Here is a 27,739-nt window from a genome sequence, read left to right on the forward strand (position 1 = left end):
GAGAACCCTATTGGCTTGCAAATCTCACTACACATTTTGTTTTGTAGTAGTTCTGTCACATTTATCATATAATAGCTCTATATAAAAAAGTTTTTAGAATAGTTTCCTTCATTTATAATATACTTTGTGCACACCTCAAAATACTGTTACTTCAGATTAGTGGGCATACTTTGAATGGGTGTGACATTTACAGTAATCCCTTGATGTTTGTAAGAAATGCATTCTAGTTGATACAGTATACTGTATGCCAATTCTAGCCTCACAAATGATGATATACAAAACAATTTGAAATATATGTACTGTACATTTGTTTAAAACATGTTATTTACGAGTGCAGGTCAACAAAAATATGGATTCTGAGTAAATTAAAGCTATGCCTTGGTAAACTTGGATTGACAAAAAAGGGATTGTCTCTGTTTATAATACATACATGGACAACCTCAAATACGACATGAGTGTCATGTCAAGGGATTATTGTACTGTAAGACTCATTTATTTTATTTTATCTCTACAGCTGAATGGGAGTGTTGAAATAAATCATCCAGTATACTTCATGGCCTCAGTCATCTGAGTAGTATGACTGTTTTGTACTGTACGCTGGTGGGTGTGGGTGAGAGGGCAACAAACTGCATGAAAACTAAAGGGAGAAGAAGCAGGCAGAATACACCCTTAGGGCTCAGGAGGTAAGGACACTTAACTTATCGCATGCATGCATCGTCATAGTCGACATGATTCATATATCAGCTCTATGTTTTTAAAACAAAAGGAATAAAATAATCTCCTCTTCACAAATATAAATATTATTTTATGTATAGTATGTACAATAATGTTTTGCCACCATCAACAACATTAGTATTGAGGGAGAGAATAGAAGCATGTCAGTAAACTATTTTTTTCTATGGATATAGACACTTTTGCAAAGACAGCCATGATTGATTGACGTACTCAAGCACTCTCTCAGAGGATGAAGAGGTAGGGACAGACAGTAGTTGTGTTATTGAGAAGGCTGGTGGTGTAGCTGTGGCTGTGTCATGGGGCAGCAGTCTGTTAGTTCTGAGAGCTCCAAGAGTCACTGCCCCCCTCCAACTCCCACTCAAAGTTCTGGCCAGTCATTTGGTAGAACATCATGTTAAAGGGTTTGAAGAACTTGTGCAGTCGGCGGATAACGTCTGGGTCAATTTTAGGGTGAGTTCTCCCCTTAGATTTGCCGAGACATCTCGGGGTGCTGCTGTCCTCTGGCTTCTTGAGACAAGGAAATCCCTTAGTTTTGTTGAAGTAAAAGTGTTTATCCGTGACGATCCGCTTGAGTCCCAGAAAGTCCTGTACCTTGCCCATCTCGCCAGCGGGATCAACGATAAGCCTCTCTCCACTGACAAAGTGCATCTGGGCGAGAGGGAAGTACTGCATCCACGTCTCCAAGTGGAGTGCGTAGATCCCTATACGTAGAGCACTCCACGACGCATCTATTAGGCCCAGCGTCCGGTTCTTAAAGGCCAAAACCTCAAAGGTTGGGATCTCAGGTTTTTTGGACAGAGTCTGAGTGTAGTCTGAAATGGCCCTGGTGACGGGGTTGCGGACCACGATGATTAATTTGATGTCCCTGGCCATCGTGTGGATGCGCTTGGGGGCGTGGCTAGTCACAAAGTAGCTGGGTGTCTTCTCCATGGTGATCTGTCCCTCCAACGTCGAAGGCATCAGGTCTCTGTGAACACAAAGCAGCAGTTAGCTCAGCTCCGTTAATACTGAACTCTCTGCACCTACTGCAACACAAATGAGGTACTCAAGGACAGGGTACAAGCAAATGTGGTATTTATGGAGCAATAAATCATTTGAAATTACAAGTGAAATAAATGTTATTATCACTGGACATTATGTAGCGAGGAGAAACATACAGCTTATTTAATCCGTGGAGTAATATGTGCAAGATAAAAGAAACAGAAGATGTAACGGCAAGTGAGCAAGTATGCACATTGCCTAATTGGCTCCATCTGTGTTACTCCAGGAGCTGTTTTGGAACTTTAATAATGAGTTCACTGCATATCATTAATACTGCTGGTGCCTGGGGTATTGTTTTGTCATACATTTATTCTGTGTGCCCCACACTGTGTGCCTGCCTTGAGTTTCATTCCTTAGCATTCACTTCACCTTCTGCATTGTGTGTAAGACACATTCATTTTCTTTCCCTCTATCCCATGTTTAAGGTTAGAGGCTGTTCATTGAAGGGAATAGTGATTAATTATGAGATTCTTTGTGATCATTTGTGGTAGAACAGAAATGCCCCTGCCTTGAGAGATTTATCTCAGGGATAACGGGAAACCATTTGCCAGTGCTGCAAATATTATGTTCAACTTTGTCTCTGAGACTAAGTTGGGGGATAAATCAATGTGGAAGCAAATGTAATTCATACATACAAAAGAGAGATTAGTTCCTACAGTTTCTCTTTTTTCTCTATGGATACCAAAGCATTATGTTTGCCTCAAGCAAATCGATATTAAATGTTTACATTGTTTTTCATTGCAATCCTTGTTCTATTTGTTTAGACATGATTATGCTCTAAATTGGCCACCTTAAAACCTGTGAATTGTATAGCCTTTATATACTTACACCAAATAGAAATATGAAATACAATACAAGTTTATGAACACGTAATAAATGCTATTGATTTGATCATATTTTATAATCTCCTTGCTGTATACAAGTAATTATAATCTTAGTCATGCTATATTTTCTTTGAATTTGTGAAAACTAAAGCTCATAATTGTTCCATTCCTTCAAAATAAATGATTCCACTTTCACAGATACAGAGTGTACGGTGTTCTCCATAAATCTCAGATAAAACAATTGTTTTCTCAATTTAGATTGTCATCAGCATAGACCTAAGATGGTACAATATAGCCACATCAATCATTTGCATCCTGGACACATTCTAAATGAACTGTTCTCTTTGCAAATAATCAAATTTACTGGGAGAAACACATCGTGTTACAGTGAAGGAAAAAAGTATTTGATCCCCTGCTGATTTTGTACGTTTGCCCAATGACAAAGAAATCATCAGTCTATAATTTTAATGGTAGGTTTATTTGAACAGTGAGAGACAGAATAACAAACAAAAAAACATGTCAAAAATGTTATAAATTGATTTGCATTTTAATGAGGGAAATAAGTATTTGACCCCTCTGCAAAACATTACTTAGTACTTGGTGGCAAAACCCTTGTTGGCAATCATAGAGGTCAGACGTTTCTTGTAGTTGGCCACCAGGTTTGCACACATCTCAGCAGGGATTTTGTCCCACTCCTCTTTGCAGATCTTCTCCAAGTCATTAAGGTTTTGAGGCTGACGTTTGGCAACTCGAACCTTCAGCTCCCTCCACAGATTTTCTATGGGATTAAGGTCTGGAGACTGGCTAGGCCACTCCAGGACCTTAATGTGCTTCTTCTTGAGCCACTCCTTTGTGGCCTTGGCCGTGTGTTTTGGGTCATTGTCATGCTGGAATACCCATCCACGACCCATTTTCAATGCCCTGGCTGAGGGAAGGAGGTTCTCACCCAAGATTTGACGGTACATGGCCCTGTCCATCGTCCCTTTGATGCGGTGAAGTTGTCCTGTCCTCTTAGCAGAAAAACACCCCCAAAGCATAATGTTTCCACCTCCATGTTTGACGGTGGGGATGGTGTTCTTGGGGTCATAGGCAGCATTCCTCCTCCTCCAAACACGGCGAGTTGAGTTGATGCCAAAGAGCTCCATTTTGGTCTCATCTGACCACAACACTTTCACCCAGTTCTCCTCTGAATCATTCAGATGTTCATTGGCAAACTTCAGACGGGCATGTATATGTGCTTTCTTGAGCAGGGGGACCTTGCGGGCGCTGCAGGATTTCAGTCCTTCGCGGCGTAGTGTGTTACCAATTGTTTTCTTGGTGACTATGGTCCCAGCTGCCTTGAGATCATTGACAAGATCCTCCCGTGTAGTTCTGGGCTGATTCCTCACCGTTCTCATGATCATTGCAACTCCACGAGGTGAGATCTTGCATGGAGCCCCAGGCCGAGGGAGACTGACAGTTATTTTGTGTTTCTTCCATTTGCGAGTAATCGCACCAACTGTTGTCACCTTCTCACCAAGCTGCTTGGCGATGGTCTTGTAGCCCATTCCAGCCTTGTGTAGGTGTACAATCTAGTCCCTGACATCCTCGGAGAGCTCTTTTGTCTTGGCCATGGTGGAGAGTTTGGAATCTGATTGATTGATTGCTTCTGTGGACAGGTGTCTTTTATACAGGTAACAAGCTGAGATTAGGAGCACTCCCTTTAAGAGTGTGCTCCTAATCTCAGCTTGTTACCTGTATAAAAGACACCTGGGAGCCAGAAATCTTTCTGATTGAGAGGGGGTCAAATACTTATTTCCCTCATTAAAATGCAAATCCATTTATAACATTGTTGACATGCGTTTTTCTGGATTTTTTTGTTGTTATTCCGTCTCTCACTGTTCAAATAAACCTACCATTAAAATTATAGACTGATAATTTCTTTGTCAGTGGGCAAACGTACAAAATCAGCAGGGGATCTTTTTTCCCTCACTGTATGTACATATCGACCCCCCCTCACACCACATGCACACATACATGGACACTGGCCCTCAATTCTGGCCTGGTAATGTCATTTCTGTAACAGTATTGCACTCCTGATTGGTAATTTCCCCCTGGATTCTGTTTGGCTCAAGATACTATAGAGGCTGTGGCTATTTCTTAGGCTGTAATGGGATTTAAAACATACCTACAGATTGCATAGTGACTGGAAGGAGTATTAGTTTTCATTATATTCCATCAATGTTCCACACTTCCTCAGTGGGGTGGGTAATGAATGGCTAAAGATTTTTTTCTCCCTTCAAGGTCTTCAGCTGATGGCTATTTAAAGTCTAAAGCATGTTAGATGGCAGTGAGGGTCATCACTGTGTCTGAGAACTAAAACACAGAGAGAGCAGAAACTCAATAAAACACACCACAATGAATCACCTTGAAACAACCTATGTACTGCACATCCTATATAGAAACATAAGGACAAGCTAGCATGTCTCAATGGTAATGTGTCATGCCTCTTTGACACAAACATCCCATTGACATGACAGATAAATGATGCTCAATGTAATTAATTTAAAAAATTAAAAATTAAAAAAATATGGAGATTGCACAACGCGGAACTTCGGCGATACAGATTGAATCCAGTCCTATCTAACATAAGTGTAAGGACTTCACTCACTTCCTGCTCCTGACGAATATGGGGATGCAGTGGTTATATATAGTACATGGTTGTTGTGCTTGTATCAACTTAGACAGGAGGAAGAACTGTGTGACTACTATGAGGACAAAGCTGCAGTTCTCAATATGAGAGGGTAGAAAAGGTAATTTCAATAAGTACTTTGAAAACATGCTGTTCTGAAGTAGTACATTGTAAACAGGAAAAACAGATTTTCAAAATGCATTTCCTTCACTGCCTTGAAGTTTAAAGCAATTGAATTGCTTCTCTTCATGATTTTTAATATACAGAGGAAAAAAGAGGACGACAGCACTGATCATTACTGCCAGGTGTTTCTCATGCAAATGGAATGTCCTTTGAATCCTCCATCCAATAGATGGCTACAGATGTTGGGCCAGACTCAGACAAACACCTGTTGTAATATAGTTGCTTTGCCAAGTCGGGTACCACTATTAGTGTACTGTGAACTGGGTATAGGTTCACTCCACCAACCATCACAGCTTTAAACCATTTCACATAGAGACAAAACGAATGCTAAATTCACATGTCTGGAGCAGTTACAAAAGATTCAGGAAATGCATCTCTTCTTTCAATACGCAGACTACCAACAGTGCCATTTCATGACCATCTCTAAAACGCCTACTGAGGAAGTATTCTGCTACGCTATGAGTGGGCTCTGGAACATGCCCATGCATTTTCCTCAATGAATATGTTTCATTACGCCCTGTCAAATCCGTTAAAGAATAACATTTTGAGGCATGACGAGTTGGAGGATCATATTAATTTGCATCCCAGATACTAATAAGGCCAAGCTGTTTCTTGGAGCATAGAAAGCATTGCTGCTGAGAGGCTTGGTCATTTCTAATAAACCACTGGCACGGTAATAAAAGCTGCTCCAATCTCTCATTTGGCTTCATCATGGCACTGGTACTGAATCTAACTCCACAAAGCCATGTCATGTCAATGGCATTTGTACAATCTCTGAGCAGTCCACACACAGTGGGTACTATCCAGGGAGAAAACAACATTCATTTTTTTCTCATGAGGTATACTGTAAATGGACTTATTCTTTCTTTGTTAGTGGATGAAGGCATTATTTTGAGAAGAAAAGCGGGGGCATGGTGCAAAACACATTTTTCTGGCATACTTCCATCTCCCAGCTTCAGGAATTTTACTTGGTACGTGTAATGAGCACAACATTGGCGTACCATTTGCTAGTGAGAAAAGAGGGAGAGGTGAGTTTAATTAAAACATAACACAGCCTCCCTGCTGTAAATAAGCCCATTATACTGCAGAAGAACTGTGTGCTTCAATGAAACAGTTAAGGAGAGAACTGACAGCTGGTCCTGATCAAAACCTTTTCCCACTCTCTTCTTGAGATCCCCTGAAGACCATTCCACTTCCAACAGCCTGGCACTTTCTCTACCCACAACAGCAGACTGCTGCACTGAGATCTGAAGCAATGTTCACATGCCCTTTGGACATAGAACATCATGAAATAAAACAAAGGCGAGGAAAAAAAACCTTTATGGATCCTTGGAATATCATAATAAACTGCATGATTAGGCCATTATTATTATACATTGGCCAGTAAATTAGCATATTTTTCACAAGATTAAAGCCAGAGGAGCAATCACATTTCAAGGATTCAAAAGATATTATCGGCAGCTTTCAAGTTCATTTTCTGTGTCACTCTTTTAAGTTCAGTGGCTTAGATCAAAACCAAAACCGTACTCTGCAGATCCATCCCTAAGCAAATATTATTTTCAAACATTACTGTTTTTCTCAGCACTCAAATATACAGGTGTACAATACTAGGAACCTAACACTCATTTGAATACGTATGTTGTTACTTCTAAATCTTCCTCGCTTTGTGTTTGTTTATGTGCATTTGAATGAGAGTGCTTCAGGCTACACACATACAATTTGCTCACAATAGCCCTCTATATTATATGATTGGTGTTGCAATTACAACAACAAGCAGATGTGATGGCCTGTATTCTGCTTCAGAGCACCATAGTGAATAAACAAGTACAAATGATCAGTCTCCCTCGTTGTCTCTCAATGTAATTTATTTACCTTTCCCAAACACAGTCAAAATTGTATTGGAATAAAATAAAGCCCAAACAGTAATTGCTGGTCACACCTGAGCATGTCAGAAGCAAAGAGTAAAATGTACATCCAGGACATTTTTGCAGATCTGGTTCAGTTAAGCAGAGCCAATTAACAATATGACAGATTGCATGGGAAAAACTGCTAGGAGCACTCATCCTGCCACTAAGGAGATTTGGCTGCAGTTGACCATGGATGGATAAAACTCAACACATCTCTCTCATACTAAGGCCTCTGCATGAGTGACAAGAGTGAAGGACATCTATTAGTGCGTGGATAAGCAAGTGGGCATAAAATATATAAAACCACTTCACATCAGAGAAAGCCCCATATGGCTCACACCACCCTCCGAACGAAGTGACATAAAACCATCCATGGATAACACTCAATTTGGGTTACCCATACTGTAAGACATTGTCACCAACCCAGAGTGCTGTTAGACAGTACAGTGCACACTGTAATTTTACTATACATGTTTTGCTATAGGAAGTATTAAGTTGAATTCTTGATCCAGGAATCATGGAATCAAAAAATCTAAGTCTGAGTGTTGAAAAAAAGAGGACTGAGCACGCCCCCATTCTCATTGACGGGGCTGTAGTGGAACAGGTTGAGAGCTTCAAGTTCCTTGGTGTCCACATCACCAACAAACTATCATGGTCCAAACACACCAAGACAGTCGTGAAGAGGGCACGACAAAGCCTATTCCCCCTCAGGAGACTGAAAAGATTTGGCATGGGTCCTCATATCCTCAAAAAATTATACAGCTGCACCATCGAGAGCATCCTGACTGGTTGCATCACTGCCTGGTATGGCAACTGCTCGGCCTCCGACCGCAAGGCACTACAGAGGGTAGTGCGTACGGCCCAGTACATCACTGGGGCCAAGCTTCCTGCCATCCAGGACCTCTATACCAGGCGGTGTCAGAGGAAGGCCCTCAAAATTGTCAAAGACTCCAGCCACCCTAGTCATAGACTGTTCTCTCTGCTACTGCACGGCAAGCGGTACCGGAGTGCCAAGTCTAGGTCCAAAATACTTCTCAACAGCTTCTACCCCCAAGCCATAAGACTCCTGAACAGCTAATCATGGCTACCCGGACTATTTGCCCTGCTCCCCCACCCCCACCCCATCTTTTTACGCTGCTGCTACTCTGTTAATTATTTATGCATAGTCACTTTAACTCAACCCACATGTCCATATTACTACAACTACCTCAACTAGCCGGTGCCCCCGCACATTGACTCTGCACCGGTACCCCCCTGTATATATAGCCTCCCTACTGTTAATTTATTTTACTTATGCTCCTTTTTTCTCAACACTTTTTTGTTGTTGTTTTATTTTACTTTTTTATAAAAAAATAAATGCACTGTTGGTTAAGGGCTGTAAGTACGCATTTCACTGTAATGTCTGCACCTGTTGTATTCGGCGCATGTGGCCAATACAATTTTATTTTATTTTATTATTAATTCAAATGGCTTTAGATTCTGAATTGTACATTTGAGTCATTTAGCAGACGCTCTTATCCAGAGTGACTTACAGTTAGTGCATTCATCCTAAGATACTGTAGCTAAGTGGGACAATCACATATCTAAGTACATTTTTCCTCAATAAAGTATCCATCAGCAAAGTCAGTGCTAGTAGGAAAAAGGCAAGTGTGAGTGTTAGTTCACGAAAAGCAAAGACTGAATGTCATTTAGATTGTAGAACATAGCAATAGCTTGTTCGATTCTCTCAGCTTATGCCAAACCCATAATATCCCCCACTACTCCATGGAAACTGCTTAACTTCAACAAGTGGAGTCCTGATATTGGCTTGAGTCAGCAATCCTAGCCAGAACTATATTTGTCCACAGCACTGCTTTATCCAAACTAGAATTTGGAGCTGGCCAAGACTCAACTCACGCTCTGTGACTGTCAATTTGTTTGTGTAATATGACCGATGTGATATAGCCTCTCGCCCACAAACTTAATATCAAACACTTGTTTGCTGTTCATAGTGTATGGATTTAATAAAAAATTATGCTGATGATATCCCTGAGATCATCTGCTCCAAGTTGCAGATAATTCTATAGTTATGATAAGTTTTGGAATTGTCATCATCATCATTCTTAATCATCGGCCTTAATCATCGGCCTTAATCATTGGCCTTAATCATTGGCCTTAATCATCAGCCTTAATCATCGGCCTTAATCATCGGCCTTAATCATCGGCCTCCAATTTACTGTACTGTTTTTCTTCCTTCCTTTTTTATTGTGTTGTAGTGGGTGTTGATGAGTGCTTACAATATAGAGGTTGCATTGCTTTGAATGTAAATCCACCAATGAATCACCATTCAATTTATTTCTGACTTGTCAATTGTTCCCCCAGTCTTCAAATGAGCTCATGATTCAATGTACTTTCTTCATCTGTGAGAAAAGAACTGGCCTGCAGGAACCTTCAAACATTTACCGTGTTGCTGAGGCATTATTTTGTCGTTTAAGGTATGAAATCAGGACACGTCAAGTTAGAGAAGCTACTGTAGATTCCTTTCATTTATGATCAATTTCATTGGGGGTCAGAATTTCACATATTTTTTGTCAGTTTAACCTGCTTTACCCCTAATCATGATATTGAACCTCCAGTTGTCCTCTGGTCTCTTTTTGTTGTTGATTTATTAATTACCCCCAGGATATGGAGTCATTCATGGAATCATGTACATGGGATGATTCACAATATTCTTCGATTTTTGGTGTCTGGGTGAGATCACACAGAGGTTAGTAGACACACAAAGATGCCTGTGCAAAGAATGTGGAGATAATTCACTCACCTATCAATCTTCTCCATTAAACCAGCATGATCAGTTCAATAGAGCTCCGAATGACACTTTAAATATTGAAAGCTATATTGAGAATTATGAATACGGTTTAAGTCATAACTGTCTCTATACTCTATTAAAGCATGTCATAAAAAATGTATAAATCTCTAAGTTTTGTATACATTATTTCTAAGTGTGGTAGGCTATAGCCTTCCCTTCAAAATCTTGAGCTCTTTTCTGCAACTATTTATAAAGTTACTCAGCAAAGGGCTGCCAGCAAGCCTTTAAACATGCAGTAGAAGGTGGTCACTTAGAATGAAAGCTATTTGCTGCAATCTGAAGATGACAGTATCTGTCCACGTTAATTACGGTATCGGAATACTATTTCAGAATCCTACGCCACTCACAGAAGCTCTTCATATGCAGGAGGCTCCTCAAAAATATATGTTTGACTAAATTAAATATATGAATGGAAGGTATTTGTTTCCTAAGCAGAAGAGGGGTGAACCTTGGTCAGAAGATAATTAGTTTTTATCATGCATTTCTGTTGCAGTGGGAAGGAAGACCATTCCTGTCAAAACATGTCAGCACTGTTCAGTAGCTCATTTGAAATGTCTGCTCTTTACCTGCCCACCTATTTAAGTAGATTTTTCCTATATTATTTGTATTAAGAAAGTTACTTAGACATCTGTATGCGCGGCTTAGTTTCCCTGTCACAAAAAGAGCACACCAGGCCTGGGTTTAAGGGGAAAAGCAACATGATTACACCCTGGTGTTTATTCCGGAACATCTGGCCACAAGGAAATAGGCTGCTAAGAATGTTATAATCATGTACAGAAGGCCTAAGCCGCTCCATTAAGGACTAAGCTGACCTATCAGTGGAACCTTTGCTAATCCAAATTGTGCTTTAGCTGGCACAGATTGCTCAATTCAACCAGTGAGCTGAAAATACTCTGAAATGGTGGACCTGGTTTGTGAACGGCTATAGCCATTTATACAAATATTTATCCTTTCGATTATCTCAGTACACAAAGGCCAGTCTTTTTTCTTTTGATATACAAATGTTCATTTGATGGCATATACAGTGGGGAAAAAAAGTATTTAGTCAGCCACCAATTGTGCAAGTTCTCCCACTTAAAAAGATGAGAGAGGCCTGTAAATTTCATCATAGGTACACGTCAACTATGACAGACAAAATGAGAAAAAAAAATCCAGAAAATCACATTGTAGGATTTTTTATGAATTTATTTGCAAATTGTGGTGGAAAATAAGTATTTGGTCAATAACAAAAGTTTCTCAATACTTTGTTATATACCCTTTGTTGGCAATGACACAGGTCAAATGTTTTCTGTATGTCTTCACAAGGTTTTCATACACTGTTGCTGGTATTTTGGCCCATTCCTCCATGCAGATCTCCTCTAGAGCAGTAAATGTTTTGGGGCTGTCGCTGGGCAACACGGACTTTCAACTCCCTCCAAAGATTTTCTATGGGGTTGAGATCTGGAGACTGGCTAGGCCACTCCAGGACCTTGAAATGCTTCTTACGAAGCCACTCCTTCGTTGCCCGGGCGGTGTGTTTGGGATCATTGTCATGCTGAAAGACCCAGCCGTGTTTCATCTTCAATGCCCTTGCTGATGGAAGGAGGTTTTCACTCAAAATCTCACGATACATGGCCCCATTCATACTTTCCTTTACACGGATCAGTCGTCCTGGTCCCTTTGCAGAAAAACAGCCCCAAAGTATGATGTTTTCACTCCCATGCTTCACAGTAGGTATGGTGTTCTTTGGATGCAACTCAGCATTCTTTGTCCTCCAAACACGACGAGTTGAGTTTTTACCAAAAAGTTATATTTTGGTTTCATCTGACCATATGACATTCTCCCAATCCTCTTCTGGATGCACTCTAGCAAACTTCAGACGGGCCTGGACATGTACTGGCTTAAGCAGGGGGACACGTCTAGCACTGCAGGATTTGAGTCCCTGGCGGCGTAGTGTGTTACTGAAGGTAGGCTTTGTTACTTTGGTCCCAGCTCTCTGCAGGTCATTCACTAGGTCCCCCCGTGTGGTTCTGGGATTTTTGCTCACCGTTCTTGTGATCATTTTGACCCCACGGGGTGAGATCTTGCGTGGAGCCCCAGATCGAGGGAGATTATCAGTGGTCTTGTATGTCTTCCATTTCCTAATAATTGCTCCCACAGTTGATTTCTTCAAACCAAGCTGCTTACCTATTGCAGATTCAGTCTTCCCAGCCTGGTGCAGGTCTACAATTGTGTTTCTGGTGTCCTTTGACAGCTCTTTGGTCTTGGCCATAGTGGAGTTTGGAGTGTGACTGTTTGAGGTTGTGGACAGGTGTCTTTTATACTGATAACAAGTTCAAACAGGTGCCATTAATACAGGTAACGAGTGGAGGACAGAGGAGCCTCTTAAAGAAGAAGTTACAGGTCTGTGAGAGCCAGAAATCTTGCTTGTTTGTAGGTGACCAAATACTTATTTTCCACCATAATTTGCAAATAAATTCATTAAAAATCCTACAATGTGATTTTCTGGATTTTCTTTTCTCAATTTGTCTGTCATAGTTGACGTGTACCTATGATGAAAATTACAGGCCTCTCTCATCTTTTTAAGTGGGAGAACTTGCACAATTGGTGGCTGACTAAATACTTTTTTTCCCCACTGTACAGTCAGTTCCAGAATTATTGGCACCATTGATAAAGATGAGTAAAAATACTGTATATATATATTACAAATACTGAGATATATTACAAATACTGAGATATATTGTATGCTACAATGTTTTGAAAATTATATTATTTTATACTAATACAATACTATAGAAGAATTCTATAGGAATTCCTATATTCCTATATTTTAATTATTAGCATGATATAATTTGGACATTTCATAGTTCTTCCACAGCTGTGTAAAGTTACATCACACACGGATGTACTGAGTGACTGTCCTTTCACAGGCACAGTAGATCTAAGTGAAGCAGAGGAAATGCATGGTTATGTAAGAACGACAACTATGTTTACTTACATCTGGTTAGTGCAGGGATTGTTTTTCCTGGTAATGTCTGACAAAATGGTTTGAGATTATTCAATATGTATGGGCAGATGTGTTGTTGTACTGAGTTCTGGACGTTCTTCAGGGAATAGTCTTATTACCATTACTCTATGTGGGTTGGTGTATGCAAGCCTGGCTCTTTATGGATGGGTTGATGCAGTGTTCAGTTTGAGTACATTTGAGTGAACTGGCTACTTTAATTTTCTGTTGATATGATATATTTAATTGCAATCTGATCTCAAAAGATTGATTCTATAGGAATCCCCATAGAGATTCCACACCTGCACAAGGCAGGAGATGTGGATCAGAAACAGGGCACACTAAGGGAGGGAACGTTGTTCCACAACATAAGGGCAAGAGGGTTAACAACACTGTCAAAATAAACAACTCAAGAGAAAAAAATGCTATGGCCAGACCACTCGATTTAATGTCTCTCTCTATGCTGGACAGGGTTCATGTAACACTAACAGTGTTTTTTTCAGTCTAGGTTCTATTTTCATGTACAGTGCCTAGTGAAGGTCTACACACCCATTGCACTGTTTTTGCATTTTGACATCATGTTATGGTATGCTTGTCACCGGCAGACACTGGGGAGTTTATCAGGATCCAAATAAATATGAAAGGAGCAAAGGTAAAAAGTGAGAGGAAAATCCGCACCAGTCTTCTGAAAATCTTACCCTGGGATAGAGTTTTATTTTTCAGCGGGACAACTACACACATTTTATGCCAAAGACACACCAGAATGGCTTTCCAAGAGGTGTTGAGTGTTCCTGAGTGGTCTAGTCTCAGTCCTGACTTAAATTTGGTTTGAATATTGCTGTCCATCAATGACTCCCAACAGAATTTACTGAGCTTGAGCAATTTTGACAAAACCTACTCTCAGACCATAAGAAACAAGATTCTCTGGTCTGATGAAACCAAGATTGAACTCTTTGGCCTGAATGCCAAGCGTCACGTCTGGAGGAAACCTGGCACCATCCCTACAGGGATGTGAAGACATGCACAATCAAGACATCTTCATTTCTTTTTAAATCACCATTTTCATATCCCTGCAGGGATGGTGCCAGGTTTCCTCCAGACGTGACGCTTGCCATTCAGGCCAAAGAGTTAAATCGTGGTTTCATCAGACAAGAGAATCTTGTTTCTTATGGTCTGAGAGTAGGTTGTGTAGAGTAGGTTGTGTAGATTTGTATGAAAACCCTCAATTTCTTTTTAGATTTAATTTTAAGGCAGTAAAATGTGAAGACTGCAAGGGGTGTGTGGACACACTAGGCACTGTATATTTTATGTTTCTCAGGATCAAAACCTAGCATCTGCAATCCAATTGAACTGTGCTCAAGTACGCCACTTGCAACCATGTTATAAAGAGAATCTTAGACAATATTCCACATTGGTAATAATAAATAATAATATGCCATTTAGCAGACGCTTTTATCCAAAGCGACTTACAGTCATGCGTGCATACATTTTTTTTGTGTATGGGTGGTCCCGGGGATCGAACCCACTACCTTGGCGTTACAAGCGCCGTGCTCTACGAGTAGAATGCTGTAGCAGAGCACTCAGTACAGATTGTTGTTGAAGTTCAGCATTATATCTCCCCAACAGAATGCTGAGCCAACTCAATATAAAGTCATTCTTTATCTTTGGGAAAAGAGACAGGGAACATGTCAGCTGTGAAATGGCCATCCCAAGTCATTGAGCAGACTCACTGTTTCCAATGCTAAAGATGGGTGGAGATAGGTTTGTTATCCTGGAATGGATCTCAGTGCATTCCTCAGAGGCCGGCCTTTGGCCAATAAGCAGCACTTCCAATAAACCACTGTACACATCCTTAATCTCCCCAGCAGAGGTAGTCTGACACTGTGGGTGAATCTGCCATAAACACACATTGCAAATGCAGGATAATGTTTTACAGATATACAGATTAACTTGTGTAATCCCGCTGCCAAAGGGAGAGCTTAAAAAGGAACGTATCAAACGTTTATGGACGAAATACAACCCAAATATTAAACCCTCATCTCAGCTCCGGGACTTTTTTTCTCTTGTTGCTGTAATCTCAAATATTGCTCTCTTCTAGGAGTATCTGCAAGATCACTGACAAATCTTCTCCCTCTCAAGAGAACTGAAAATCTCCCTTTACTGAACAAAACGGGAAAAAATGAAACAGTTGAGGAACTTTACCGACTCGTATAAGACACTGTGTCCATGGAGACAAATGACTGTGATCCCGGGGTTAAAACAGTGCTAAGTAAAAGCAGTGTTTCTCTGACCACAGCTGAAATAAACTATTTAACAGCACATTTCACCAAGGTTATGGGAGAAAATGAGCGTGAGGGTAAATCTTTTCCAGAATGTCAGTGGGCTGGCTCACACTGCCGAGGCTAAACTGAGTTATTCACCATCATCAGCAGCAGTTTTACTGTCTGAAATGCCTGACTATTATTCTAAAGGACTTTTGATGGATTTGAGTTGTGCCTAAATGTGCCTTTTTCACCAAATATTGGTGTTAAAAGGAAGTGAAGTGAGTAAAGCTAACTCAGCCAAGCGAAGGCTTAGAGCCAGGATTTTGCGGGATGAAAAAGTGCTCTAGTATCAGCAAGCATTTCCTAACTGGAAATAAGATACATCTCCAGACACTGATGGAGGATCCTGTCCTTCGATCACCAGCTGCACAGCCAACCTTGAAAAACCTTCATTTAGCAGGCAGGGCGATATAAAAAAAAACTTTAAAGAAAAGTGAAATGGTACATTTACAATTTTCCATGACAGTTAGCTCCTTGAAAGGCTGGATTGAATGAATATACCATGAATAGTATAATAGACAAGCACCATTGTTTTCTATAAACGAGTCTTAATTTTGTGTTTTGTATATTTTCCTCAGCTAGCTACAGTACATTACACAATTTCCATTTTATTGGCCTATATTCCGCTTCTGCAGAAACAAATATTTAAACACTGTTCAAGTAAATGTGTTGACATGGCTAGTGGCTCTGAACTTTCACCGATTTCACGATGCAACTGAATGTCTGTACTTCTGTAGAGTGTCAGTCTATTCCTTCTCCTGTTACAGTGGGGGGAAAAAGTATTTAGTCAGCCACCAATTGTGCATGTTCTCCCACTTAAAAAGATGAGAGAGGCCTGTAATTTTCATCATAGGTACACGTCAACTATGACAGACAAAATGAGATTTTTTTTCTCCAGAAAATCACATTGTAGGATTTTTAATGAATTTATTTGCTAATTATGGTGGAAAATAAGTACTTGGTCAATAACAAAAGTTTCTCAATACTTTGTTATATACCCTTTGTTAGCAATGACACAGGTCAAACGTTTTCTGTAAGTCTTCACAAGGTTTTCACACACTGTTGCTGGTATTTTGGCCCATTCCTCCATGCAGATCTCCTCTAGAGCAGTGATGTTTTGGGGCTGTCGCTGGGCAACACGGACTTTCAACTCCCTCCAAAGATTTTCTATGGGGTTGAGATCTGGAGACTGGCTAGGCCACTCCAGGACCTTGAAATGCTTCTTACGAAGCCACTCCTTCATTGCCCGGGCGGTGTGTTTGGGATCATTGTCATGCTGAAAGACCCAGCCACGTTTCATCTTCAATGCCCTTGCTGATGGAAGGAGGTTTTCACTCAAAATCTCACGATACATGGCCCCATTCATTCTTTCCTTTACACGGATCAGTCGTCCTGGTCCCTTTTCAGAAAAACAGCCCCAAAGCATGATGTTTCCACCCCCATGCTTCACAGTAGGTATGGTGTTCTTTGGATGCAACTCAGTATTCTTTGTCCTCCAAACACGACGAGTTGAGTTTTTACCAAAAAGTTCTATTTTGGTTTCATCTGACCATATGACATTCTCCCAATCCTCTTCTGGATCATCCAAATGCACTCTAGCAAACTTCAGACGGGCCTGGACATGTACTGGCTTAAGCAGGGGGACACGTCTGGCACTGCAGGATTTGAGTCCCTGGCGGCGTAGTGTGTTACTGATGGTAGGCTTTGTTACTTTGGTCACAGCTCCCTGCAGGTCATTCACTAGGTCCCCCCGTGTGGTTCTGGGATTTTTGCTCACCGTTCTTGTGATCATTTTGACCCCACGGGGTGAGATCTTGCGTGGAGCCCCAGATCGAGGGAGATTATCAGTGGTCTTGTATGTCTTCCATTTCCTAATAATTGCTCCCACAGTTGATTTCTTCAAACCAAGCTGCTTACCTATTGCAGATTCAGTCTTCCCAGCCTGGTGCAGGTCTACAATTTTGTTTCTGGTGTCCTTTGACAGCTCTTTGGTCTTGGCCATAGTGGAGTTTGGAGTGTGACTGTTTGAGGTTGTGGACAGGTGTCTTTTATACTGATAACAAGTTCAAACAGGTGCCATTAATACAGGTAACGAGTGGAGGACAGAGGAGCCTCTTAAAGAAGAAGTTACAGGTCTGTGAGAGCCAGAAATCTTGCTTGTTTGTAGGTGACCAAATACTTATTTTCCACCATAATTTGCAAATAAATTCATTAAAAATCCTACAATGTGATTTTCTGGATTTTTTCTCTCAATTTGTATGTCATAGTTGACGTGTACCTATGATGAAAATTACAGGCCTCTCTCATCTTTTTAAGTGGGAGAACTTGCACAATTGGTGGCTGACTATATACGTTTTTCCCCCACTGTATATACGGCACTTATTTACAAAATAACAGTTTAGCAACTAACCCCTGCAAATATTTGAGAAAATAAGATATCCTTTTAAATGAATGAAGATAATTTAGGAGGGGAAAGTCATCTTACTTGTGTGGTAATGAAATGATGGCCAATGGCATCATTTCCACTGATGCTGATTTGCCTTCCTATAATACATGCAGATATATTCAATGTAATATTACAGCCTCCCTCTTATGCACCATTGTAGTTCCATCAGCCTCATTTTAAACACTCGACCCTCAAACAACTCCCTCATGACCCACTTTAGTTTTCCTCAACTGCTGTGAGAGTCTCTTTTGTTTAAGGATGATCCACTGCCTGTCAATTAACCTGAGTGTCAGAATCACTGTATATAATAACAGATCTCAAATCTGACCAAAGGTTGTTTAATGTGATCAAACATTATGGAGAATTTGATGACTTTATGAGCTAAAGAAAAAACTATCCAGGAATTGTGAACTTCTTTTCTTGTTCATTACATTACATTGTCTACATAATAACGCCTTGGCAGGAATCATTCTGCTGATCAGATAAACCACTTCCATAGCATTTCTGAATCATTGGGAGCAAGGAAGGTTCACTAGAAGCTTTGTACTTTACACTTGGTACCTGAGAACTTCCTATAACCTCAGTCATCCCAGTGCCAAAGACCATCCCTGGGCCCCATTAAATTGAGAGAGACCGGGTACAAAGGGATAAAACATCGTGGTAAAGCCCTGGAAAGCTCATGGGGACTGCTATCTGTGCTCCAGCTTGGTTACTGGAGAGCACTTAACACTCATCAGGAACATGTTCCCCATCCAGACTATTGTTATAATAAGACCCTGTTTCTGAGACCACAGCACATGTCAAGCCCCGTCATGCCGCGGAACTGTAGGCTATAAGAATACATTTACATTTTAGTCATTTAGCAGACGCTCTTATCCAGAGCGACTTACACTTAGTGAATACATCTTTTTTTTATATACTGGCCCCCCGTGGGAATCGAACCCACAACCCTGGCGTTGCAAACGCCATGCTCTATCAACTGAGCTACATCCCTGCAGGTCATTCCCTCCCCTACCCTGGACGACGCTGGGCCAATTGTGCGCCGCCCATGAGTCTCCCGGTCGCGGCCGGCTGCGACAGAGCCTGGATTCGAACCAGGATCTCTAGTGGCACAGTTAGCACTGCGATGCAGTGCCTTAGACCACTGCGCCACTCAGGAGTACGATTTGCATTCCATGAAAGTTCAATGATAGTTCATCACCATGCACCTCTGACTGTAGAAGGGCAGTATCCCTCCATAATAATGATATCAGGCCTATTCCTCTGCAACCAAAGTATATATCTATCAATCAATCACATGTATTTTATAAAGCCCTTTTTTACATCAGCAGTTGTCACAAAGTGCTTATACAGAGGGGTACAGTATACAGAGGGGTAAAGGGTAAAATTATCCAAATAATTTGCTATGAACTGAACTGTATATTTTTACATTTACATTTTAGTCATTTAGCAGACGCTCTTATCCAGAGCGACTTACAGTTAGTGAATACATATATTTTTTATACTGGCCCCCCCGTGGGAAATGAACCCACAACACGTTGCAACCGTTGCAAACGCCATGCTCTATCAACTGAGCTACATCCCTGCCGGCCATTCCCTCCCCTACCCTGGACGACGCTGGGCCAATTGTGCGCCGCCCATGAGTCTCCCGGTCACGGCCGGCTGCGACAGAGCCTGGATTCGAACCAGGATCTCTAGTGGCACAGTTAGCGCTGCTGATGCAGAGCCTTAGACCACTGCGCCACTCGGGAGGTAAACCAGTCAGCTATTCCTTGCTGTCTGGTTCATGAACAACATTCAATTAAGTACCGTGATCTGATGATTTGACACAGCAAACTGCATTGCGGCTTTCTGGTGTCTCCCCTACTGTGAGGAATCCTAAACAGATGTTATTTCAAAGAGAATAGTCTTTATAATGAGGGAGGAGGGAGGGAGTGGAGTCAACCTAGATTGAGGACGCATATTTTTATTTTCCCCTGTCTGAGAACTTGCAGACTTTAGTTTAGAGTAAATGTGGATTCTTCATTGAAGATTGATCATAATGAGGAATGCCAATACCACATTTCAACATGACACAGGGGGTGGTCTAAATGGTCAGCATGACTGGGTATACATTTGTCTGGTTGCTTTTAAATATATGTGACCTCTAGCTATACTATAAGAAACCTAGATAGAGCTACTCTCCCTGAAATAGAGCTACTCATCCTGAAACTCCCCATGAAAATGGCTTCAATGTCTACGTGGCTGAAAATTAAACACTCACTACAGCAATGCCCCATGTCTTCATCAACACTACAGTAAGTGGTCCATCTGTATACGTCATTAACTGCTGGGCTTTTTACTGATTTATCATCTAGTAGAAACTTCAGAAAAGCAACAGCCATTACATAAGAGGTAAGATGACAGCCCTTGAACTCCTACTGAAGGCTGCATCTGACACAGGTGGTGTGTTGGATGCATTCCTGCTAGGAGAGGAATGAATACTTGCTTTGAAGAATTTGGTTGGGGCCATCGATCCATAATGCCTCACAGAAGCAACTGAAAATGTGGACCAACAGGGAAGTTAAAGGACATCTGCATAGCACACAGCTTTGTATATTGATTGACTAGACAGACTTTGTTTACTAGCAAAGGGTGGTGTGCAGCTAACGGCAAATAAGTGTACACACACACACCAGTGAATTTTTTAACCCCACAGTTAGCTAAGATGGTTAGCTAGCTAGCGAAGGTTGTGTACAGTTAGTTTCGCAACCATTTAGCGATAGTGAAGCCCCCGCATGCATATTCACTTTCCATGTAATCAAAGTAAAAGTAAAGATTTTGGGTACATTTTCCTTCTAAATTGCCTCAATCAATCCTGTCCTGACTCATATCTTGTATTGAAAACAATCTCAAGCATTCACATCTACTGATGAATAACATTGGTTGGTGTTATTAATGTTTTTAATAGACCGTTTTTATATGTGAGCACAGCAATTAAAAGCTTGTCGAAGGAATTTTCCAGGCAATGAATTCCCTGCTTGCTTATTTCACATGATCACATCTCAAATGAGAAGATTCAAAACTACAGGCAGAAATATCATCTGCTGTACACGAGTGGTAGTTGTTTGCACCGTTCAAGATGGAATCAACATACATAGAGCATTGTGAGCTTGCATAATGTGTCTATTGATTATCCAAGACTGTGGTGAACAATTCAGTTATGAAGAAGGTAGGAGCATGACACGTCCATGCAGGGTTTGTGAGTAAATGGCTTGGCTGTTCACCAAATGAGTACAAGGGTATTATGATGAGGTCCAAGCTCCTGATGGGCTCATTATAAATGGTTTCTACATTAATTCTTGCCTCACACAGGCAGTGAGCTATTACGAGCTTATTTTCTCCCTTTAACTATTCATTATTTCCATCGCACAGTACTCCCAAGTGTCCTGCCTCCTCACATGTCCACAGCATGGTTAGGGTTGAAATTAGCATCATGCAGCTTGGAATTCTTTCACACCATTATACCCAATGACCATGTGTAACGGAGTTAAGAACGTACCGTAAGCACACTCCACAGCTAGCTTGAAATGTCACCGATGGAGCTATCGAATTCGATAGCTCAAAAAGTTGGTACGTTGTCAATGAGGGCGTAACGTGTGTCTGCGAGCAGAGAAACACTGGTTTGAGCCCAGTATGGGGACAGGGACAGTGGAGGAAGCTAAACTGTTATCAGCACACTGACGTCCGTTTCACATGCAGCAATACATTACTTTCCGTGGAATAATTATCTCTCAGTGCATCAGTGCTGCAATCTACACCAATATAGTGTCTGAATCTGTGGTTGTATTGAGGAGGAGTTTGGATTCATAGCAATGTTTATTCAGGTGTCTTATTCAGGGCCGGCTCTAGCCTTTTGGGGGCCCTAACCGAGATTTGGTTGCACCCCCCTGTAATTCTACAGATTTTGCCATAGGTCAGAGAGGATTTTATTAGAATTTTATGAAACATTTTGCCAGGATTTATGCCATGCTATTGATATCTGAGTGAAAGTGACTGACCAAATTAATGGGGGCCCCCTTGAAAAATTGCTGATGCACAACCACATTTCGAACTTGCACCTTGTCTATTCGATTATTGTCTCTCAACAGCAGGTTTTTGGCTTATGCCTAGAGCCGGCCCTGGTCTTATTAGTATGTTTGTACCACAGGAGGCTGGTGGGAGGAGCTATATAAGGACAGGCTCATTGTAATGGCTGGAATGGAATAAATTGAACGGGGTCAAACACATCAAACATATGGAAACCACGTTTGACTCTGTTCTATTTATTCCCTTCCAGCCATTACAATGAGCCTGTTCTCCTATAGCGCCTCCCACTAGCCTCCTCTGGTTTGTACGGTACTCAAAGCCATTCTGTGATTTTATTTGACCATTAGAACAAGAATACTGCAATGCGGGTTCAATTTCCTTGAAGACATTACTACAGCAGCATGATACAAGTTCAATGGGAGGTCTGAATCTGCCTTTCATTATTGATGTGACAACAGCCCCAGTTGGACAGTGCTGAAACCACATGTTGCCCTAATGTGCAGCTGGTGACAGTCATACACAATCGGACCTTATACACATACTCACTAGTGATGCTGTTTTCACACAAACAGTGGTGTAAAGTACTTAAGTAAAAATACTTTAAAGTACTGCTTATGTTGTTTTTTGGGGTATCAGGGCCCGGTTGCATAAAACACCTTAAGGTGAATTCCCCCCTTAAATTAAGTGAAAAAGTTAAGGGTGCCCATGAGGTCCCTTTACTCCTTCATTCAGTATGGATATCAATTTGTGGAGGTGAATGTTGCTTTCATCTGATCTGTTTACAAAAGGAAAACCTCAACCAGCTAGCTATTTAGATAAACAATGGAACGTGCACAATCCATGGCTACAAAGCTAGCTGGCTAGTTAGCTATACTGTAGCTACTCTGTAAGCTAGCTTGATGTACTAGAAAGTAATACAAAAAAGTTGATAAAAAAAGTAGCAAGAAACGTGGTTTATTATCTTCTGAAGCAATTTGGTTATCCTGTCTTGATTGTAGAAGTTCTATTTTTATATCTCACAAAACGAAAGAGATCTCTTTGACGAGATGTCAGTGGTAGCCATGGTAGCCAGATACTCTTTCTGCCATACATGCCTTCAAACTACCATAAAACCCCTTAAGTATGCCCTTACCTAAGGAAATATTTGAGGGGCTCTATGCAACGCCCTTAAACAATTCCCTTAGGTAAGGGAACATTATTTATTAAGGTAAACCCTTAAGGGAAACACTTCAGATGTTTTATGCAACCGGGCACTGTACTTTACTTTACTATTTCTATTTTTGACAACTTTTACTTTTACTCCACTACATTCCTAAAGAAAATGTTGTACTTTTTACTCCATACATTTTCCCTGACAACCAAAAGTACTCGTTACATTTTGAATGCTTAGCAGGACAACAAAATGGTCCAATTCACAGACTTACAGTGCCCTCCACTATTATTGGCACCCCTGTTTAAGATGTGGTCGAGGACTTCCAAAAATTCTCCTTTTTTTTTTAAACAACATAGAACCCAAATGCAAAAAAAGAGAAAAATCCAACCTTTTATTTAAGTACATTACTTTGGTGGTAAAAAAAAAATCACACATTTAGAAAAAAATCAACTTGAAATCATGTGTCCCACAATTATTGGCACCCCTAACAATTCCGCTGAAAATTTTAATTGATTTTTTTTAAAATATATTTTTCTGTAGTTGCTAAAGTTGGTCAGGGTATCTAGGAACTTTTAATTAGTAATTCATGACTTCCTGTTTCCCTGGGGTATAAATATGACCCTAAAGAGGCCTAATTCTCTTACCCATTTGTCAACATGGCAAAGACAAGAGAACACACCATTCAAGTAAGGCAGATTTGTGTCGACCTTCATAAGTCAGGCAATGGCTACAAGAAAATAGCCACTCGCCTTAACTTGCCCGTATCTACAGTCAGAGGAATCATTAAGAAGTTTAAAACAACTGGAACAGTGACAAACAAGGCTGGAAGAGGTCCCAAGTTTATCTTGCCACAACGCACAGTGAGGAGGATGGTAAGAGAAGTAAAAAAAAAGTCCTAAGCTCACTGTCACATAATTGCATCAAAGAGTGGCATCTTGGGGTCACAAAGTCTCCAAAACAACCATCAGACGCTCTCTACATGCCAACAAGCTGTTTGGGAGGCATGCAAGGAAAAAGCCTTTTCTCACTAACACTAACAAACGTAAACGTCTGGAGTTTGCTAAGCGGCACTGGGACTTCAACTGGGATTGTGTGCTTTGGTCAGATGAGACTAAGATTGAGCTTTTTGGCAACAAACACTCTAAGTGGGTCTGGCGTAAAACAAAAGATGAGTATGCCGAAAAGCACCTCATGTCCACCGTGAAGTATGGTGGAGGATCTGTGATGCTGTGGGCCTGTTTCTCTTCCAAAGGCCCTGGGAACCTTGTTAGGGTGCATGGCATTATGAACGCTTTGAACTACCAGGACATTTTAAATAAAAACCTGATGGCCTCTGCCAGAAAGCTGAAGATTGGTCGTCATTGGGTCTTTCAGCAGGATAATGATCCAAAACATGTGGCAAAATCTACACAAAAATGGTTCAGCAGTCACAAACTCAAGGTCCTCCCATGGCCATCTCAGTCCCCAGACCTCAACCCAATCGAAAACCTGTGGGGCGAGCTAAAGAGGAGAGTGCATAAGAGAGGACCCAGGACACTGGATGATCTAGAAAGATTGTGCAAAGAAGAATGGTCAAAGATCCCTCTCTCTGTGTTCTCCAATCTTGTGAAATGTTATAGGAGGAGATTAAGTGCTGTCTTGTTGGCAAAAGGGGGTTGTACAAATTATTAACATCAGGGGTGCCAATAATTGTGGGACACATGATTTCAAGTTTTTTTTCTTCTAAATGTGTGATTTTTTTTTTTACACCAAAGTAATGTACTTCAACAAAAGGTTGGATTTTTCTCTTTTTTTGCATTTGGGTTCTATGTTGTTTAAAAAAAAAGGAGAATTTTTGGAAGTCCTCGACCACATCTTAAACAGGGGTGCCAATAATTGTGGAGGGCACTGTATCAAGAGAACATCCCTGGTCATCCCTACTGCCTCTGATTTGGTGGACTCACTAAACACAAATGCTTTGTTTGTTAATGTTGTCTGAGTGTTGGAGTGTGGCTATCAGTACATTTTAAAAACAAGAAAATCGTGCCGTCTGGTTTGCGTAATATAAGGAATTTGAAATGATTTATACTTTTACTTTTACTTTTGATATTGAAATATATTTTAGCAATTACATTTACTTTTGATACTTAACTATATTTAAAACCAAATACTTTTAGACTTTTACTCAAGTAGTATTTTACTGGGGGACTTTCGCTTGAGTCATTTTTTGTGTGTATTTTACCCCATTTTTCTCCCCAACAGGCTCAGGAGGCGAAAGTAGAGTCATGCATCCTCCGAAACACGCCTAACCACGCTTCTTAACATCCGCCCGCTTAACACGAAAGCCAGCCGCACCAATGTGTCAGAGGAAACACCGCTCAATTGACGACCGATGGTCAGCCAGCAGGCGCCCGGCCCGCAACAAGGAGACGCTAGAGCGCAACAAGTAAAGCCCCCCCCCTCCTCGGCCAAACCCTCCCCTAACCCAGACGACGCTGGGCCAATTGTGCGCTGCCTGATCACGGCTGGTTGTGATACAGCCCGGGACCGAACCCGGGTCTGTAGTGACACCTCTAGCACTGCGATGCAGTGCCTTAGACCGCTGCGCCACACAGAAGGCCCTTGAATCATTTTCTATTAAGGTATCTTTACTTTTACTCAAGTATGACAATTGGGTACTTTTTCCACCACTGCACACACACATGCACACATGCACGCACGCCACATGCACACACACACACACAAGCTGTTTTCATCCCATCCTATTGCAAAGTGTAATTATTCATGCTGCTTAAGTGCTCTGACCCAGACATTGGAATCATTTGTTAGATGGAATTTGCTTCAAAGAGAAAGTCAGTGACTTGGGTTTTTAGTTTCTCCATATAGTGAATACAATGGACTTGAAATTGCTACTTGAGATGAGATCCAAAGAGAGAAACTGATTGAAAGAACAATTTTGGAGCACCTTCTCTTTTCTTCAAGCACCTAAACATTCAATTTACCAGTCAGCCCAGACACAAGAGCAGCACTGACTAAAAATATCCTATACTGATGTAGGATCTTCATTTTATCACCGTGATGCAGGATAACATTCCTGCAATGCAGGACATTTTAAACTTGTAGTGTATTTTACATAGCCGCGGGAAGTAGCGGTGCTGAGGGTGATGCAGCACCCACTGAAAAATCAGAATAATAAAAAAATATGTTTAAAAAAAAACATGTTAAACAAAATACATATACATATATATATATATATATATATATCACAAAGGTAGTGCACTGGCGGACCGATAAAGCCATCTGTAGCGCGGGCAAAAACATTTTTGCAGCACCCCCACCCACAATCTACTTCCCGCGGCTATTGTATTTGAGGTTTAAAAAGGCTTCTGAAGTTTGTAATTTCCGCTGTGTAAATTCAGACTTGATTTTCCCTTACAATCCCTACAAAAAAATCTATTAATTATAATCCACATAATAATTCACATTTCCTGTTGCTGCAGGATCATTTTCCTGCTTTAGCAAACTGGCTCAAATTAAGATCCTTTAAATTTCCCCAACATTTGATCACTTTTTATAATATTCTCATTCAACAGCCTCACTCACAGTGATATTTCTGATCTGACAGCTTGCATGCATATTGCATAAATCAGCCATGGGCAATTTGCTCATCATTGACCAAAGCCCCCCATCTCACCCTCCCTCTCCTCTCTCCTCCCTGTCTTCCCGCTCCCATATGAGATAACACAGCACAGGGCCCTTTGGGTTCCTGATCCTGACACTGAAAGCTGAGTCACAGAAACTCCCAGCTCCTGTATGCCTGCCTGGCTGTCACTGGCCCTGACGATGACAGAGAAGCATAAGGCTGCAGGCCGCTCACACATTCCCCCTGCACTGAGTCTGCTGCCTCAGTCTGTGACAGTCCATCTCATGTGGGATGAGCTATGTTTGAAGGCCCTGGGAGCAACTCCTGGCTGTCTAAAATAGTGGTATGGGGAGGTTCTGAATACCTGTCAAGCTATGCCAAGCTGTGTGTCCTTCACTCTAGCTATTTTAACAACCCTAGACTTAACTAGCTGTATGTACAGCAGGGATCATCAACTAGATTCAGCGGCGGGATGATTTTTTGTTGAGCGGATGGTCAGGGAGCCGGAACATAATGACAAATAATTTGTAGACTGCAAATTGACCACAAGAAGCCCAAAAATATATAATATTTGACTAAAACATAATCATTTCAAACCTTGCACACATTTGTATACGATCACGATCATGTGTGCGAAGAATTGGGAACACATTTCTTAAATTAAAATCACTTGGAGCTGATTTCCTGGTGTATTTACAGTCTTATGTCCAACAATGAAAATGTAATATTTTGGACACACCTAATCATTTAAGGGTTTTTCTTTATTTTTCCATTTTTTTTCCATTGTAGAATAATAGTGAAGATATCAAAACTATGAAATAACACATATGGAATCATGTAGTCACCAATAAAGTGTTAAATAAATCAAAATATATTTTATATTTGAGATTCTTCAAATAGCCACCCTTTGCCTTGATGACAGCTTTGCACACTC

General features: G+C 41.0%; 1 pseudogene across 1 annotated transcript in view; it reads right to left on the bottom strand.

Annotated features, from left to right (window-relative positions):
* Positions 1 to 1,047: 1,047 nt before the first annotated feature.
* Positions 1,048 to 27,739, bottom strand: part of LOC311103415 (heparan sulfate glucosamine 3-O-sulfotransferase 4-like) — a 77,914-nt pseudogene continuing 51,222 nt past the window's right edge. The window contains exon 2 of the transcript in view: positions 1,048 to 1,702. The product of the transcript in view is annotated as a heparan sulfate glucosamine 3-O-sulfotransferase 4-like (transcript). The remainder of the gene's footprint in view (positions 1,703 to 27,739) is intronic.

Source organism: Coregonus lavaretus (assembly GCF_964263955.1).
Source record: "Coregonus lavaretus genome assembly, chromosome: 28".
NCBI classification, from domain to species: domain Eukaryota; kingdom Metazoa; phylum Chordata; class Actinopteri; order Salmoniformes; family Salmonidae; genus Coregonus; species Coregonus lavaretus.